This window comes from Bemisia tabaci, chromosome 2 (genome assembly GCF_918797505.1).
Source record: "Bemisia tabaci chromosome 2, PGI_BMITA_v3".
NCBI classification, from domain to species: Eukaryota; Metazoa; Arthropoda; class Insecta; order Hemiptera; family Aleyrodidae; genus Bemisia; species Bemisia tabaci.
In genome coordinates, this window is record NC_092794.1 from 247,681 (window position 1) to 258,223 (window position 10,543).

At 37.7% G+C, this 10,543-nt stretch overlaps 1 long non-coding RNA gene across 1 annotated transcript; it reads left to right on the plus strand.

Annotated features, from left to right (window-relative positions):
- The first annotated feature begins 238 nt into the window (after positions 1-238).
- On the plus strand, positions 239-8,527 carry LOC140223959 (uncharacterized). The gene is made up of 2 exons (XR_011899214.1): positions 239-1,887; positions 1,954-8,527. It is a non-coding gene; the product is annotated as an uncharacterized lncRNA (long non-coding RNA).
- Positions 8,528-10,543: the final 2,016 nt, after the last annotated feature.

A 10,543-nucleotide genomic window follows, 5' to 3' on the forward strand; every position in this document is an offset into this window, starting at 1 on the left:
TAGGGACTAGGGAGCTGGAGAAAAGCCCGTTTTTTCCAGTTTCTCGAGTTTGAGACCGTTTTTCGTGTAGACAGTTCAACCTGAGAGAGAGTATCAAGTATCGAATCCTATCGAATTTTTTGCGTTCTTTCTGAATTTGTGGTTGTTTTTGTTGTATTACAAACAAAAAATGCTCCCCAAACCCCCAATAAAAACCCTACCCCCCCCCCCCACAAAAAAACCCAAAACCCTCCAAAAATCGTGAAAAATTCTCTGAATGACCCACTTAACATGATTTTTCACAATTTTCACTCGTTCCAATCGAAAGTACGCAAAAAATTACCCGGATACAGGTATCCTATGAATGATTGGCGAATCTTCCCGGAGAGTTAGAGAATTTTCATCCTTTATTCAAGGATGGTTCCATTCAACAAAAGTCTATTTTCAACTATGAGCACAATTTTTCCACACCGTAATTTTTGGCGTGTTTCATGTACCTACTGATATGTAACTTTAATCTGCTAAATTTTGGTGATGTGGCAAAATTTTGCTGGGTGTAAATGAAAACTAAAAATAGTGGAAAATGCAGTTTTTTCGGTTTTCTCAAGTTTACAGCTCTTTTTCGTGTTGACAGTTTAAGCTGAGAAAATGTCTAACCAATGCTTTCTAACGGATTTTTTACGCTCTTTTTGAATCTGCGCAATTGTTTTTGTTGTATAATTAACAGTTTTCTAGTTACAGGTGAAAAATTGCCAAAAAAACCCAAAGATCGTTGAAAATGTCCAGAATGATCCATTAAAAGTGGGTATAGACAATTTTCGCCGGCTCCATTGAGAAGTGCGCAAAAAATTACGTTTATAAACCTCCCGTATTCATGAAGCGAAGCTTTTTTGGGCTCGTCATAAAATTAAAACCATTTTTCAGACAAAAAATTGACTTGGCTGTTTTGGCAGGAAAACGATGCACAATCGCAAAAAAATTTTGCGCCAGAATGCACCTACCCTACGGTACTTGAAATGTGGGCTCAGATAATTTTTTGAAGTGGGGCCAGAATTGGCCCTCATCGATACCCCTCTTTTGTGCCCGGTAAAGAAAATCCTTCAGTTCTTTTTTACTAAACCTTTGAATGGAGCCATAACCAAATTCCTTTGTAACTCAATCAATGTGATTGAGGCTCCTTGAAATTTCATCCATGTTTAATTTTTTTCCTTTAAGAGTGTACCTACCTCACTTTTTTGCTGTATTCTGTTCTTTATATTTCTAAGAACATTTATTGTCCCGTTGTTATGTTAAGCTATACGTGCACTCAGTGCGAAGTTTTTTGTCTGAAGGGGAAGTTCATAATAACTCAAAATTCCATTTTATTGTGAGACGCAATTTTTTTTTTTCAAAAGCTTTTATTGTGAGACTTAAAATTTTTTCAAAAATTCAAGATATACCTATCCATGTAAAAATTTTAGCCTCAAGGGGAAGTGTTGGAACCCTATTGCCGTACAAGGCTGCCCTCTATGGGCTCTCTTTGTGAACTGTGTACTCTTACTCTCTCTCTCGCCATGTTCACTTTGTTCATCACCTGCCGCCGCACGTTTTACGTCGAATAAATATGTCGTCTCCAAACTAGACTAATTCTCAAGTTTTTTCATCCGTTTTCCTCTTGGAAACCTACATAAATTTCAGATTGCCGTACAGCCGATTGTTGCCGGGTGACGTCAAACTGCGACGAGATTCAGTCTTTATGTTTGGCACCTCATTGTTTACATTTGATGGACTCGGCGAATGGCTTCCCACTTGAGACACACTACGGGTTGGGGAAGGAGGTGATACATTTACAGGTGGTTGATTTAGAGGATCCATGACTGGAGAAGCACAACGACTGGCAAAATTTAATGCGAATTGTTGGGACATTTGGTGACACGCATCTGGTAATTGAGATGTCAATCGAGCAACGCCCAAATACGCGCGAATACGCTCCAGGTGACACGCATCTGGTAATTGAGATGTCAATCGAGCAACGCCCAAATACGCGCGAATACGCTCCAACTCCTGAACTAGTACTAGGTACCATGCCTGCAGCCTCACCTACCCTCGGTTCGTTTTGCACTACGCCTGTTGAAGGCGGAAAACCTGGTGGAGGCCTTGAAAAGATAGGCGGTTGTTGCAAGAGACTTTGCTGACCCGAAATTGATGGGGTGCTCAAGAAATCCTGTGGTCGTTGGCTGTTAAAAGTGCGGTCCCCCACAGACGGTATGCTAGCTCGGCTACTGCCATTTTGTAAAATCACTATCGCAGGTGAGAAAGGCATATTCGGAAGAGTGCCACGATGATGACCATTCTGATGGGCAATTTCACCTGATTGGATAAGCACTTGGTTTGGAGTATGAAATGGACTAGGATTTCCTCCAAGGCCCCCTTAAGTAAAGTTCCTCTAGTTTGAGCTGACAATGAAAATCTAGGAAACCTCACGGGTACGTGGAACTCGCCACGATATCTTAGCAATACTGGACAAAACTTCAACTGACTGCTGTCCAAAGCAACGGCCAATCGGGGAAAAGCATCACCGGCCTCCGATTGGTCGCCACTCAGGACAAACCAATCCGCTCATCCCTCCCAAGGGCGGGAAATATAAAGTGCAGTGGGGAAACCCCATTACAGATACCCCCAAACTCTCTCTTTTTTCTCTAAGCCAGGTACGAGCTACAGAATCATACCAAATGTACTCTTAATATTTTTTTTCAGATTAGAATATCCTCAGTCATAATTATGTACTCCCAAAAAGGAAGCAACAATTTATCTTTAGGCTGGAGAATTATTTTTCGTTAAAAATCCGATTTTTTTTAGAAAACCGGTTTTTCAGAAGACTCAGGATGAGAAACGGGGACATATCACTAATAACACGGGTATAAATGAGGGTCCTCCTCGCCGACCGACCGGCTCCCGGTCATAAAACAAGAAAATATTCTAGGGTGGCCCGAAGACTACCCCTTCTACAAAATACCCGCATCTTTTTATAATTGAGCTTTTCTACCTCGCGGTGAATGTCGGAGCGGCCCTTAACAATACTCTCTATTACGACCTAAATCTGAAAGTCCTAAATTGGAAAATACATGTCGAAAAATTATTGGCTGTGTTATGCATGCTATGCTTGGCAGTCGCCCTGATTTGTGTGCTTCTATCAGCATCTTAAGTAGATACCAAAGCTGCGCTAGTACAGAGCTTCTTACTTGTTTAAAGCGTGTTTTGCGCTACATTAAAGGAACCTTAGATCTCAAACTAGTTTATAAAAGAAATGATTGTAATCAAATAAATGTCAAAGGCTTTGCAGATTCTGACTGGGCTGGCGACAACACAGACCGAAAATCAACCTCAGGTTTCTGCTTCAAAATGTTTAACTGCACCGTCTCATGGACATCAAAGAAACAAAATTGTGTCAGTCTTTCGTCAAGAGAAGCTGAATATGTGTTATTGAGTCAAAGCACATGTGAAGCCTGCTGGCATAAAATTCTTTTAAACGAAATAGGTATATGTGAGGTAGAAAAGCCTGTAGTTATTTACGAAGATAAGCAGTCATCGATTAAGATTAGCTCATCAATTGAACAACCCAAAAGGCTAAAACACATAGATGTGAAACATCATTTTATCAAGAAAAAAGTTAAAAACAAAACCATTGAAATTAAATATATTCCCACTCAGAAACAAATAGCTGACATTCTCACTAAACCCCTAAATAAATGTATTTTTGAGCATTTTGATCCTAACTTGACCGATCAGGCACATTCCTTTTTTTTGTTCCTTTGCCAAATACTTATTTCTAAATATGTGACTTCTAAATTGTTAGACATAGACTTTGTCAAAAGTCGTAAACTTTTTTAAAATCCATCGATTGAAAGGGGTGCTAGGAGCAATTGACGAATTTTAAAAAGTGTTTTAATATGAACTCCATGTTATCAATTTTCTGTATGTGCATCAATTGAGAGGGGGTGTTGACAGCAATTGAATTTACCGCCATTGGCTCAAACTCAACATGTCATCAGAATCGACCAATCAGGGTCTTACACATCTTATTTGCTCATTGTCTCATGTAGTGTGTATGGAATCTCGCCATCTTCTCTGTGTGCTCGACTAAGAGGTAACTCCGTGCTCCCTGTTTTTCTACCGAATAGGAAGGTCTTCTCGTTATTAAAGAAATGTTATTCCTTCAATCCTTTACGCTCTGCATCAGCCCTAGTAGCACATCTTGTAATATAATTCGTGAAAAAAAAATTAAAACTAGTAAATTTTACGAGTACGAAATATGTACGTAAAAGAACTCGTAAAAAATCAAATCTGACAACTTAACGTAAATAATTTGTGATCAAAGACGTAAAAAAATTGGGGGATTGAACTGAAATCTGTACGTAAAAAATTCGCGATTTTTTCCATGTAGAAAATGAGGAAAAAAATGTCTGAACGGAAAAGAGGTGTGTGATAAAACGGCCAAAAATGCCTCAAGGCATTTTCGAACTTTGAACAATTGGGGTGCTACAGTAGCTTCCGAGACGCCCAAAACCGGTCGCCGTTTTGCTTAGAAGGAACCGGGTTACGACGTTGCCATTTCTTAAATTGGAAACCTTTAAAAATTCATATCTCCGATGCATCTCAACCGATTTCAATGAACTTTTTTTTAAAATGCTCCTCTTAAATAGAGCTCTCTAGTGGTGTGTAGTTTTCTGGGGTTTACTTGGCTTTAAGCGGCACTTACGCGGTTTTAGCACTTCTTGATAGACACAAAAATGTAGTTTTTATTTTACCACGATCGTGGAATCGACGTAATCTAAACAAAAACCAGTTTAAATGAGAGTTCAGGTTCTCACCTTTCTAACGAGCACAAGATCATTCCGGGGAAACGTTTAGTTTCCGAGATCAAAGTTGGTCACATGCGCTTTTGCGCAATGTGAGTGCGTGTTATCACTGAGTCATTCGCGAACTAAGGGTCCCTTACGTTCAATTTACGTTGAAATAATTACACAGAGCAGTAAGGTGTACAACAACACGAGCCGTGTTTCACCTTCGGCTGCCGATGTGCGACGTTGCCATTTTTTGAAGTGAAAACTCTTAAAAATGCATAACTTCGCTGCATTTCAACCGATTTTAATGAACTTTTTTTAAAATGTTCCTCTTAAATAGAGCTATCTAATGGCATTCAGGTTTCTGGATTTTATTTACCTTAGGGAAGCACTTAGGTCGTTTATATGATTCTTTGCAGAGATTTTTCGTACAAAAAATAGTGTTGCTTTTTTTTTCTTTTTTGGAAGGAGGTCTGTATTTCCCCCGATTTTTTTTAACATTCAAACTAGATTGGAGGATCACCATCGCTTTAAGTTAAATGCACAAATCTTGGTAAATTAGCAACACCACCTTCTCTTGTACAATGAGAGCGTCGCTTTCAATATTTGTACACGTTAGAATAGTGATTAAAAGAATCCCTTTTTCAAAAGTTCTCTTTTTAAGATTCTGCCATTTCAAACCCTCCCAGAACCCCTGGGAAACAAAATAGCAACACTTTTTTGTACGAAAAATCTCTGCAAAGAACCATATAAACGACCTAAGTGCTTCCCTAAGGTAAATAAAATCCAGAAACCTGAATGCCATTAGATAGCTCTATTTAAGAGGAACATTTTAAAAAAAGTTCATTAAAATCAGTTGAAATGCAGCGAAGTTATGCATTTTTAAGAGTTTTCACTTCAAAAAATGGCAACGTCGCACATCGGCAGCCGAAGGTGAAAAACGGCTCGTGTTGTTGTACACCTTACTGCTCTGTGTAATTATTTCAACGTAAATTGAACGTAAGGGACCCTTAGTTCGCGAATGACTCAGTGATAACACGCCCTCACATTGCGCAAAAGCGCATGTGACCAACTTTGATCTCGGAAACTAAACGTTTCCCCGGAATGATCTTGTGCTCGTTAGAAAGGTGAGAACCTGAACTCTCATTTAAACTGGTTTTTGTTTAGATTACGTCGATTCCACGATCGTGGTAAAATAAAAACTACATTTTTGTGTCTATCAAGAAGTGCTAAAACCGCGTAAGTGCCGCTTAAAGCCAAGTAAACCCCAAAAAACTATATACCACTACAAAGCTCTATTTAAGAGGAGCATTTTAAAAAAAAGTTCATTGAAATCGGTTAAGATGCAGCGGAGATATGAATTTTTAAAGGTTTCCAATTTAAAAAATGGCGGCGTCGCAACCCGGCGCTTCTAAGCAAAACGGCGACCGGTTTTGGGCGTCTCGGAAGCTACTGTAGCACCCCCAGTGTTCAAAGTTCGAAAATGCATGAGTGAGGCATTTTTGGCCATTTTTTCACACACCTCTTTGCTGAATTGACCGAACAGGAAATACCTTTGTAGTTTTTATGACAAGGAAATTGAGCAAAAAATTCTAATGTCCCCTAAAGATTGTTTGTAAAAAAAAGTATAGCCCGAAAACTGGATACAAAAACACTTTGTTCTGAACGAATAAGCCGGAGTTTTTAAAAGTTCGAGAAGATTTTAATAACTTATCTTTATTAAAATAGTTAAGACATTCTTATAAAAAATTGATGCATGTTAATAATATTTAAGAAAAGAAAAAGAAAAAAGGGGGACAAATTATTAAAATGTACATAATTTTTTTCACATATTCCTGAACAACAAAGGTACTTTTGAAAGTAGGTATACCATCTTTAAAATATCCATGATAAATATTAGTTTTTGCCCTTATCCAGTTTTACCAAATTCAAAAAATATTCCGCAATTCGTTCTCACGCATATTCAACAATAAAAATATGCACTTATACAGCGCAAATTCGCCCCTGAAATACAGAAGCCTCGTTTGCTCAGTAGGTAGCGCATTCGATTCCAGATAGGCAGGTCCCAGGTTCAATTCCCGACAGGTAGATAATAATTTGAAAGTTGATCTCAAGGAGAAATAATTGACTACAGATTCATATAGGTAAAAAGTCTATTTTTTTCTTTACGATTTATCATTTTAATCAATTTTAGGAAGGGAGAGTTTTCTTGCGCATAACTTTTTACGTAAGGAAACTCGATCTTTTTACATAAAAAATCTTGCACTCTTTACGAATTATTCTTGTAAAAAAGACTACATCGGCATTTCATTTTTGGTCTATTTTACGTCTTTTTTTACGAATTTTTTTTTGGTAAATTTTCTGTATTTGTGCTACTAGGGAGGTCGGGCTCGGTTGGGCTGAAAGCGGCCTTAAAAAAATCCAATTCTGATTGGTTCTCGCCCATGGAGCCACAAATGAGTGCACCAAGATGGCGGTGCCTCGAATGTAAACAAAAATAATGAAAATATGGCCAAATTGGGATTTATCAAGAGTGAATTGATATTTTAATTGCACCAAAGAGAAAATAGATTAATAAATTATCCACAAATCAATCTAATTTTATTTTATTGCAATTTTTTTGGATAGGTTTTGATCAATTTCGTTGATGTTGTTTTTGGATGACGAACATCGCAGGATTTCATAATCTACGCCATTTTCCTATGTTGAAAGAAACGGGGGTCATTTCAACTGGACGGTAGCATGTATAGAAATTGACGCAATAATGACTTGTGATCAGCATCCATAGATGAGTTTAATGCAATAAAAATGGGAAATCTATCATACCAAACATCCCTATAAGCTCCCTACATCCCTATATCCCTTTTTTTTTTTTTTTTTTTTTTTTTTTTTTTTTTTTTAACCTTATTGCCATCTGGTTGTTTCATTGTATCCTTGTAATGTTTAGCAAATGGGCCTGTATTGTCCCGTAGGAACTGTAAATAAATAAGAGGTTTGCGGGGTCCTCTCCAAAAAAATAAGATTCGTAAGTCGCAAAAAGGTAGCTTCTAGACTAGTACTGAAATTGATCAATACATCAGAGATTGATATATCTTTGATGTATTCATTCATTTTTTTATCATCCACCCATCTTCGATCTACTCACAAATCTTCAGTGTATCAATTGATCGATTTTCATGAACGACTGATTTTAGCAATAGTCTAAAAGCTACAATTTTGTGACATACAAAACTTAGGTTGAAGTTGAAGATGGATCCATACAGAGAAAATTGACTTAGACATCAAAGATCAATTCATATTGAAAATCAACCGATCACCAATCTGTAGACATTGGAAAATTTCGCTTTTATTTTTCCCCGATTTCGCGGTTATTTTTCCCGAATTTCGCTGTTATTAATGCTGATTCCGCCGTTACTTTGTAGCGCTTTTTGCATTTTACAGCTTAAAAAGCTTCGAATTTTATTTAACGAGCCATCGCTCCGTCTTTCTCTCTCTCTAATCATATTTTACAGAAGAAGCTGTTGAGTAGTAAATTTATCTGAGTATAGAGAGCAGCACCATGCAGGGCCAACGCTATTCTCCCCTCTCTTCTGTATCCAATGTGTGTGTGTGTGCATCTCTGTGTAATGCTGTAAGCTGTAATGTGGCTTATTACGTTAAGATGATTTGTCCATGTGCTCGTCTACTTTTATATGTAATAAAAAGACAATCGTCAGATCCTGAAATGGTTTTAGTGATTTATTTCAACATGGTAGCAGAGCGTGGTTGAAGTTCGCGATGAACCGACTAAGTTTCGTGTTTCTGCAAAGTGAAAAATAGCGTGATCGTGAAAGTGCGTTCTGAGGTTAAGATGGCGCAAAGGTACGTGAAATTCGATGAAATTGTTTTGCCGATATTTGATGGGTCAGAATACGTGCACTGGAAGAGGAGGCTGCTAAAGTTTTTAGAGTTCAAGAAATGCAAATGCGTTGTAGAAAAATCTAAGAAGAAACTTGATGCTGAGAAAGACAAGAACACGCTGGAGAGGTTCGATGAGCTGGATGTTAAAGCCACTAACTACATTTATAGCTCTATTAGTAATAAGCAGTTAGAATACGTTGCTAGTATGCAAACAGCGTATGAAATTTTAAAGAAGTTTGACGAAATGTATCTGAAACCCTCCACAGCTTTGCAAATTGTGTGTCGGAACAACCTGGAAGCTCTTAGATTGAAATCCGATTCTGATCCAACGCCATTCTTTGATGATTTTGAAAGAATCTACAACGAGTTAATCAATGCCGGAGCAAGTGTCAAACAGCCGGAAAAATTGAACTATCTATTGAAAGCGCTCCCTAAAGAATACAGTCACATAGGTGATTTAATCGACGTATTACCAGAAGCAGAGAAGACGACAGAATACGTCAAAAGCAAAGTGTTATTGAAATGGCAACAAACAAAATCAGTGGAGGCATCAGGAGTGGACGAGAAATCAAATGTATTTCAAGCTGAGTCGCGAAACAACAAGAATGCCCAACAAGTATGTTACTTGTGCAATCGCCCTGGACACATTCAACGCTTCTGTGATCAAGCCAAAGGTTCTTATCAAAGAGGTCAATTCCGGGGAAACAGAAGTCACCATCATGGTCAAAGAGGTCATTTTCGTGGAGGTCATCGAGGTCAGTACAGAGGACAACGGAGCTGGTATCGAGGTAACCGGGGACAAAGACGGCAGGATCAAGACAGCTCTGAAGTGAGTACTAGCGGTAACTGCTTTAACGTGGTGGTGAACACAACAAATATTTCATGTAATACTACTAATTTAAGCGATGATAATCATGTAGATTGGCTCCTAGACAGTGGTTGCACAGACCACATAATCAGAAATGACGAATATTTCAGTGAGAGTATCACATTAAAGGATCCAGTAGATGTTAGGATTGGTGACGGCCGAATCTTAAAAGCAACTAAAGTAGGAAAGGTAAAAGTTTCATTTTCAGTGTATGGACAAAATGTACCAGTTATTCTTCCAAATGTTTTCTATGTTAAAGAAATGAAAGCTGATTTGATTAGTTATGCCAAAGTTACACAGAAAAATAAAATAATATCTAAAGGGAATACATCAAAGATTTATAACCAAAATGGAGAATTGATAGCTGTTGCTGTTAAAGAAGGCAGTTTATATAAGTTAAGAGGTTTCATTCCGACTGAGCCAAAAGTTTTTTCTTGTGAAAGTTATGCAGGATTAACAGTGAAAGAAAAATGGCATCGCCAACTGGGCCACGTTAATTTTAAATGCTTAAATATCATGCTTAAAAAGGATTTATTAGATGGAGCCCCTAAAGGTATGGAAACTGAATTCATGAAATGTGCTACATGCTTGGAAAGTAAAATGCATAATTTGCCTTTTCAAAATAATCGCTCTAAAGCGAAGGATGTTCTTGAAATTGTTCATACAGACCTTAATGGTCCCCATTCAACAGTTGGTAACTCAGGTGAAAAATATTTTCTCTCTTTTATCGATGATTACAGTAAGCTGTCCAAAATTTATTGTATAAAAAGTAAGGATCAAACATATGATTGTTTTGTTGATTATGTGAATTTGGTGCAAAATCTCACAGGTAAAAATGTTAAACAAGTAATCTGTGACAACGGTAAAGAATATATAAACAAAAATGTGTCTAATTTTCTTAGAGAAAAAGGAATTTACTTGAAATCGTGCCCACCGTATGTACACGAATTGAACGGTGTAGCCGAGAGGTACA